The sequence below is a fragment of the Melospiza melodia genome, chromosome 28 (genome assembly GCF_035770615.1).
Source record: "Melospiza melodia melodia isolate bMelMel2 chromosome 28, bMelMel2.pri, whole genome shotgun sequence".
Taxonomy (NCBI): domain Eukaryota; kingdom Metazoa; phylum Chordata; class Aves; order Passeriformes; family Passerellidae; genus Melospiza; species Melospiza melodia.
Genome location: NC_086221.1, coordinates 9,182,664 through 9,191,890, shown reverse-complemented (window position 1 = coordinate 9,191,890; position 9,227 = coordinate 9,182,664).

The window sequence follows — 9,227 nt, the reverse complement described above, 5'->3', positions numbered from 1 at the left end:
TTTCTAAAGGCAGTGGGACAGTTGAGCACACAGTGTGCTGAGGATCAGCAGGACACTCCATTGACATACCATCCCAATGAGTGTCACTGCGAAATATCATGGAGTAGCCATGGAAAAAAGGACCTGGGGGTGCTGGACACACACTAGCCACATGTGCTGGGACCCAGAAACAACCCTGAGCCCTGGGCTGATCGCACAGTGTGGGCAGCAGGGGAGGGGGGATTCTGCCCTGCTCGGGTGAGATCTCACCTGCAGAGCTGCTTCCAGCTCAGGGAACCAACATCAGGAAGACGTGGAGCTGCTGGAGCAAGGCCAGAGGAGGCCACTGAGATGCTCCAAGGGCAGCCAGGCTCCTGCCAAGGACAGGGATGGGGAGGATGGTGTCACCGATGTGTCCATGCTGGCTGCCGGGTAACAAGTGTCTGCTCTGGTTCACCTGACAGTACTCCAGAACACAATGCACCTTCCCTCAAGAGCAGGCTGTAGCTGGCAGCCCTTCATTTCTCAGGCTTAAAAATAGTCAGAGGAGTTATAAGCAACCTTGCACATAACACAACGGAAATCTTGTTTTTCATCCTTTCTCTGTTCCTTGTGGGAACAAATGCTCTTATCTCCTTTCTGTGCTTGGTTGACTGCTCTGTGCAGGAGAGAGACATGAACGATACAGCACATTCAGCACATTGCCTTGTGTAAAGGAAATTATCTATTCATTTATTTCTGCTTCTGTGATGCTCCAAGTTCTTCAGGGGAGCCAGGATGAAGCAGCAGCTCAGCAGCCACTGGAGAATTGTTTGGAGACTGGTATCCACCAGCCTCTGAGCTTTCAAAAAAATCTGCTTACAGAGGACAGACTTTGGCTCTTTCTCAAGAGCTCCTTCCAAATCCAAGGTCTGTCTGGAAGACTCACATTAATAAACAGTTGCACATTAACAGTTATGAAGTTTTTATCTTCTGCTAAAATGTATGAATTATGCAGCAGGGAAATACATGAGTTAGTAGTGTGTCAAGAGCTCAGAGCAGTCCACGGATCCATTGTGTGGAGGTGCCATGAGCCTCTATCGGTGCTGCTCCATCCCTTCAGGGGAATCCAAGGCCAAGGTGTTACAGCTATGGCGCATGTCAAGAGGCTCTGGGGTTGCAGCCCCACAGGGAGGGCTTGGATTCAGCCAGCTCGTGCTCATGTCAGAGACTTGATGCCAGCTTGCAGTAGTGCAGCTTGCGATTTGGAAAGGGACAGACCAGGGAAATGTTGCTCATGGGATGTGGGAAACTCCTTCCCTAGGCAGGAAGGAGTGAATGAGGGTAGGAGGAGGCAGAATTTTTGCTAGAAGCAGCCCAAGTATCTCCCAGTCAAAAGAGCTTTTGATACCCTCAAGATAAACTGCTTGGTGTGATTAAAACAACCCACTTCCAGGAAGGATTCAGCCCAGGTCTGGAGCTGCTCCCTCCATGGACACACCACTCTGTGGATGAGTACCCTGGGCATGTCAGGTGCTGGGAGAGTGGTCTTCTCTGCCAGGGCCATTCCATGGGTGCTGAGAGTTTTTGGCTGGATATTAGGTAAAGATTTTTCCCTAGAGGGTGGCTGAGCACTGGAACAGGCTCCCTTGTGAATGGTCAAAAGACTGCCAGAATGCAAGAAGCATTTGGACAACACTCTCGAGCACAGGATGGATTTTGGGGTTCTCCTGTGCAGGGTCAGGAGCTGATCTATGCAGGTCGCTTCCAGCTCAGGATATTCTGTGCTTCCACAATTTCAAACAGAAATGGTGCCAGCAAAACCTCCAGAGTCACATTTGCAGTGAAAAAAAACACCCATCTTCACACAACACTGCCCAAAGATCCCATTTCATCCCCCGCGCCCTCCCTGTGATGAGCAGGGACATCTTCCACTAAAACAGGTTGCTCCAAGCCCTGTCCAACTTGGCCTTGAGCACTTCCAGGGATGAGGCAGCCACAGCTGCTCTGAGCAGCCTGTGCCGTTGCCTGTTCCAGAGATGGGCAGCAGCCTTCCTGGGAAGTCATGGTTCCTGGAGCTTTGCCACCAAACCAAGCTCCAGCCCCACTCCTGGGGTGTTTGCATTGATGCTGCTCTGTGCCAGTGCTCCTGCTTTGCAGAAGGTCCCAGGTCACCACCAGATGTGATGGGGACAGGACTTACAAAACAAACTGGGATCTGCCCCAGGTTTATTCCCCTGCAGCCCTGAGGAAACCTGTTCATCAGGATGCAGTCCAACTGCTATGCAGTCCAAGTGCTTTCTGACTCCAAATCCTTCCCTTGCACAGATCTCTTCTCTGGCTGATGCACCCAAAGAACCGGAAGCATCTGTGGAGGAGCTGGAACCCAATCAGGACAACTTTGGGACTCTATGGCTAGCACATGCACGGGGATGTGCCACGAGCAGCCAGTGACAGCCCTCAGCACAAGTGGTTTTCAAGACTGATCAGCCATGGTGATTTGAAGTTCTCACCCTTCAGATCATAGCACTGAGCTCAGAGCTGCACCCAGGACAAAGCCCCCAGCCCCCAGCACAGCCCACTCAGGGCTGGAATTCCCCACAAAAAGCTGGAGGTAACAGGGAGTTTTATCCAGTGAAAGCCACATGTATCTAAGACCTCGGGGAGTTTCTGCCCCATCTGTTCCAGGCAGGTAGGAAGCACACAGTACTGTGCAGCTCCTGGGAATTTTAATAGTAATTAACAATCTGTTCTACTCAAGTATTGATGGTAAGAGTCTAGGAAAAGCTGTCTGTCAGGATCTGGAGGAAGAAGACCACCAAGAATGGCTCTGATGTGGCTGCAAATGCTCCTGAAATGAAAAAGATCCATCTCTCCCAAGGACTGTTGCCTCAAGAGCCTCCTGCTTTCCCTATTGCTCTCTGAAGTTCATATATATAAAACCTTTTTGTTCCCATCACTGCAACTCCTGGATTTATGCTTATGTGAAAAGCTCATGGAATGTGCTGTGGGAACTGACAATTTTAAAAGCAATTTGAGAAGCAGTGCAGGGAATGTGCTCCCAAGAACGGCTGCCACTGCTCTCCCTGCTGTGCAGGACTTGCTGTACCTGCAGCACTGGCTGCTTGTTCCAGCCTGGTTCCAGCTCTCTTCATTTACAAGATGCATTATTTACCAGCCTGACATGCAGCTCATTTAAAAATCAGATTTATCAGCAAAATAGTAGCACTTGCTGTGGTGGCTTCCAACAAGAGTATTTTGCTGGGCTTGTGTTGACTCGGCAGTTTTCTGCTCAATTCATCACCAAAAGGCACTAGCACAGAGCCTCAGCCCCTTCCCAGCCGCGGTGCTCTGCTTACAGCACCACTGGGATATGGACCGCCTTGGACTTTGGACTTCCACCAGCAAACCCAGCAGGAGGAGGCCCACACCGAGGGAATGACCTTCATGGAAGCACAATGAACTCAGTGCTGCAAAGAGCCTGGACCCTGTTTGGGCAGCTGGATGCTGTGCTCAAGGGACCATCAGTCTGTCCTGCTCCACAGCACTCACAAAGCAGGGTTAACACAGTTTGTGACATGTACCGGTGGTAGCAGCAGGTCCTGTGGAGGGTCCCAGGATGCAGCACTGGCACCAGGGGTGTCATCCCTGTGTCCACTGTTGGCAGATCCCTGTGTGGCTGCCTGGGAGAAAGGCCAAAGGAACAGCTGAGCATTGGCCACGCTCCTATGTGGCACAGGAGGGTATAAATATGTATGGGAAGATCCAGGCAGTTCTTGTAAAGCTGCATCCCGGAATGTACCACCTGCCCTGTGCCTCATGGATCTCCGAGCTGCCACTTCCCACACCTAGGAGTAGGGTCTGCCCTGCTCCTCTTGTTCTGCAGCAGTCCAGGTCTGTTGTACACAGTTTTGGGGGTAGGAGCAGCTCACACCAGCTGAACCATGCTGCAGGAACTGTGCTGGTGCTAAGGACCTTTTAGCACATCATGAGAAGTGTCAGTAACTTTGCAAAGGTGGTACTGTTCATGGAGTGAAGTGTAACTAGAGTTCCTCAGCAGCTCAAGATCCACCCTAGAAAGGGGATACTAGCGCTCAGAGGAGCAATGTCCTTCCCCTGTGTGCTCCCTTCCCAGCCAGCACCCTCTATCCTTTTCCTCCAGCTCCTGCGACAGGTACCCCACTGGGCCATTAGCCAGTGCCAATCTCAGGTGGAAACAAACCAAGGCCCTCCAAGAGCAGCAGCAGAGCCATGGGCACAGGAGACAGACCCAGTCATGTCTGTATCACCCATGGCTGAAGGGCCCATGGCCACCTTGTCACACCTACGTCTTCACTCCACAATGTGTGTGGACACTCACTGCTCCGAGCAGCCCCTCCTGTGCAGCCAGGAGCAGGAACACACTGTAAACATACGTAAATATTTCTTCTTCAGAGAGAGACTTTTTACCATTACCCAGATTTCTTTCCCCCTGATGCCCCACCAGGACCCGAGGGGATTGAACAAAATGGGAGCTTGGATGTGGATGTGCACAGCTCACCTCTGTGCACAGCAGCCCCCAGCCCAAATCAGCCAGGACGTCACGTTTTCCCTGCCCACTGTCCCATCCTCACAGGGCTTGTCTTTGAGCCATGCCTCTAGGTGCCACACTGCTCACCTGCAATGGGGACAAGCACAAAGTGGGAAAGTGGTTGCCTTGCTCCCTGTGAGGTGCAGGAGGAGAACCTTGGATGCTCCAAGCAGCATCAGCCCCTTTCCTGCAGCAGGCTTCTCCTCCAGGAGAGGTGCCCGACAGGAGTTTCCCAGCCTCAGATCCACCCTGATGCAGCATTGCTTGGTTCTTTTCACCACCTGCTTGGGTCAGGGGCAGGTTGACTTCCCTGGGAGCACCCACAGGCACTGGCAGGACTGAGCATTGCTCCACAGCTCCTGCTCCAGCTCACAGTGGAGTTGTGTCCTCCAAAGGCAGTGCTGCCTTATCAATAATAGAAGGCAATTTCCCCTGTCAGAGCCAGGAGATTACTCAGCCCTTCATGTGCTTCATCTGCAGCTGACAAGATGGGAAGGAGTTTGGGAAGATGCAATTTGACAGTAACACAAAACAACACCAACATTAAGGGAAGAATAATGGCAAAGGCATTTATCACAAACTTTGTGTTCCTTAACCAGGAGCAAGAAATCAGAACAGCCAGATCCAAGCAGAAGCTGAAAGGGAGGGCAGGAGTGCAGCAAGGAGCCAGGTACCACTGCCCATGCGGCATCCCGGCACTGTAGGATCTCAGGTTCAGAATGTGGCTACGTGGAGGATGAGAGGACCCTGGTGTCACCTCAGCCAGCTCAGAAACTTGCCAGCTCCATGACCGCAAGTGTGGTTGAGAGGACTTGCCTGGGAGAGAGGAAGTGCTGCAGGAGTGTTTCAATGAGCTATTGGGCTCTGCTGAGTGAGGGCTTCCCACTAACCAGAAATGCTTCCATCCCATCCCCTCACACAGACCTTCTCCTCCAGAGAGGGTGTCCCTGACTCTCACTAAGGACCTTGGGGATCCCCCATTTTGGAATGAGGGTCTGACTGACAGTGTGGTGGGTGCTACAGGCAGATGATTACTGTGAGGGACTGGGGGGACCCCACGTGAAGACTGTAATTCCCATCATGAAGCCACACAGGAACAACATATCCTGCTGTCTGTCTGAAGTTACCCCTTCCACATGGAGCCAACAATTGTGCAAGCCCCTGTTCCCTCTGGAGCCAGGCCCCTGCCAGCCTGACACTCATTTCTCCCAGGCTGGATGCTCCTGCTTCCTCCAGGCACTCAGTTTAGCATAAGTCACTGTGGGGTCATGACACCCATTATACAACCCACTCATGAACATTGCAGCTGCTTTGGGCAGCTCAACTGGCCTGGGCAGGTGCTGCATTGGGAAGCAGCAGAGGGAAAACTTCTTCAGAAAGCCACTGGCACGGCCCCAGCACCACCAAGGAGCTGCAGACCTCTGCAGCTGAGGACAGTGCCAACACAGGGCAGAAAAATACCAGATGCAAAAATGACATCCCCCTTGGAAGGACACCGAGAGCCCCTCACTGTCAGAAGCACTGTCCTGAGATTTTACAGCCTGGACACGGACACCAGAGCTCTGGAAGCAGAGCTCAGCCAAAATTTCTCTGGATCTGGCCATGTTGGAGCATCTGAGGGAGAGAGGACACCTCCTGTGTATTATCCAGGCTCCTAGAGCTGCTGCTGCTGATAATGCGTATGCCTGGACAGACAGAGTAACAGGACTTAATGAACCTTTATTTTAAAAATATAATTTTTAACTTAAACGTGAATTGGGTGCTGTATTAGCTGTAGGTCACTTGCACAGACACACTGTTTAATTAGCAGGGATGAGACTGAGGAAGCAACAGCACAAATGGTTGGCCCTTTCCTGAGCATTTATTTTAATGAAAATTTTTCAGGACAGGATCAGTCCTGTTCTACAGAACAGCTCCTCACTGAGTTCAGCCAGACCTTTCCCAAGCCCCACATGCTCCCAGGGATACTCTCAGCAGGCTGTTAGCTGTTAATGGAGCAGGGTACATTTATTTCTGCATCACAAAATCCCCTTTGGCAAACCACAACACTCTGTTCAATAGATACTCCTGCAGCATCCAGCATCAGGCAAATGGTGTCAGTCATAAATCTGTGCAAGGACAGAAGAAATGTTTCCAACTGCTGGGGCAAATTACATGGGTAAGTCTTTAGAAGATACATTAAACCTAATGTGAAATCAAACCCTCCAAGTGGTGAGCAGAGCAGTTATCCTGTGTTACATGCAAGTTATGTGCAAAAGGGTCTTGTTCATAGAAGGTCTGCCTCTGCCAAGAGAGATGAGCTGGAATGAGAGCCCTGATCCAAGAGAGAGGATGCACTGATCTCTGGTCAGGGCTCCTAGCATGGAGCTTTAACCATTCCCTCAGCCCAGCTCTCCCTCGTGTGAGAGAAATCTTGACATGAAACATCACGAGGAGATGGAGAGGACAGAGCAGAAGTGACCCTGTGGCTGTACCCGTCAGTAACCACTCAGAGTTCAATCAGTGCCATGTCCCTCAGAGAGCAGATAAATGGCAACTCACTGGGAGAAAATGAGATAAACAGTGGCCTTAATAGCGCTCCATTGCCCTCCAAATAGCAAGCCCAACCAGGACTGCCTCTGGCACAGCAGGAAAAGCCCCTTGGATTAAAGAACATGCTCTGAGGTTGTCCCTTCTCTGCTGTGCTGTGTTTAAGCCCATTTCCATCCTGGTCAGCTCAGAGCAGACCCAGAACCAGTTGAGTCATACACACAAAGAAGCACTGGGTGAAAGCCCAGGGCTTGGTACGTGCTAGTTCTCCAGGGGGCTGTTCCTTTCCTCCCTCAGTGTCTGCAGTCTGGAGGGGACAAGCTCACCCATCCTCCTAAAGGGTGTTGGAAATCTCATCTCCACTGCACAAAGGGAGCTAACCACCCCTTTTCTCACCTGGGGAAGCCTCCCATCACTGCCTGCAACGGCAGACATCCCTGTGTGATCTCTGCCATCATCTGCTCATGTTGCTGGGACTTAGTGCTCCCATGCCATCAATGTCTGATGCTCTCTGGGGTGGTGATCCCTGCTGCTGGTGTTCCCAGTGAGCCACTTCAGGGCCAAAGCCATAAAAATTCGGAATTGGAGTTTATTTGCTCCCTGTACTGTTAGCCTATGAATATGTGGGTTCATTCTGAAAAAGGACCATGTGTGTATCTTCCAGCTTCCTATGTGCAGGGAAGAGCAATCTGGAGTTCATGGGGCTCCCAATGCAGGTAACAGCCCTGGCTGCTTTGGGATTGAAGTCCAAAGCCCCCAAGGCTGAGGGTCCCATGGACCCAAGGACTGTCTTCTCCCTCCAACTCAGCTATTTGCTTATTCCCTTGCTAAGACCAGAGCTGAGGGTCTTGAGGGTCAATTTAGCAGAAGGTGACAACATCAACCCACAAATGAAGGGGTAACTTTTCCAAGTGGGTGTCTGGAAGTACCCCAGGGACACATGGGGCTGCTCCCAGAGGGGGCTTCACCCAGCCCCCTGCCCCTGCTCACGTCCCCATGTCACACAACCCTGCCCACCACACTGTGCTCATCAGCTCCTTCACTCCACGGTGCCCAGGCTCATGCTCATTGCACCAGCCATCACACTGGAGCCTGGAGACACATCCAAAGGGGCCAGAAACTCCTGCAGGAGGGAAGGAGAACCTGGCAGGCAAAAGGGAAGGTTTAATGAAGCATCCAGTATTAAAGCACTGAAGACTTAAAGAGAGGAAGGACTAGGATCCTCCACAAAAACCCAGTCATTAGTGAAGCCCAAGGGTAAATGCAATTGTTTCCTGGTTTTTTTCCTGTCTTTGACGACCCAGTTTTTTACTCTCATCAGCACCAGGCTTGTGTTAATTTTTAAATATGCTTGGGTAACTGAGAACATTAACTATTCATGATCTTATCTGCAATAGCTGTTGGCTCTGGCACTGTGCTAGGGAGAGCTGAACTTGCCTGGGAAGGCAGCAGCTGGTTTTTCCTGAGCATCTTGTTGAAATGATCACAGGGGTGGGGTTCCATAACACTCCTGGATAAATCATGGCTTATGGGGTTGGTTAGGATCATTGAGGCCATTCTCCTGCAATTCAGGTGGCTTGAAAATACTTAGGAGGACACAAAAAGCTGTGATCTGGGGAATGCTGTGGACACTCTGAATGCTTCAGCTCTAGGGAAACCCCAATATGGTTTATAAATATAAGGGGGTCCCTCCTGAGGTGGCAGGGGACTCCACTGTCCCCTGCCCAGCCAGGTAGTGTCCTAGTCCAGGCAGAGGCTGAAGGAATCCCTGATTATCAGGAATGTGAGCTGATAAATCACAGAATCATGGAATGTTTTAGGTTGGAAGGGACCTAAAAGCTCATCTCCACCCCCTGCCCATGAGCAGGGACACCTTCCAGGAGACCAGGCTGCTCCAAGCCCTGCCCAACCTGGCCTTGGACACTTCAAGGGATGGGGCAGCCACAGCTGCTCTGGAAAATCTGTGCCAAGGCCTCAGCACCCTTACAGGGGTAGGGAAGAACTTCTTCTTAATAACTACTCTAAACCTTCCCTCATCATCTTAAGGCCTTTCCCCCTTGTCCTGACACTGCATTCCCTTGTGCGAAGTCCTAGTCCAGAATAAGCATGGAGGTCAGCGTGTCTAGGGTGGGGGGAACAAGGCACATGCAGGTCTTGGGAGCCCTTTCCC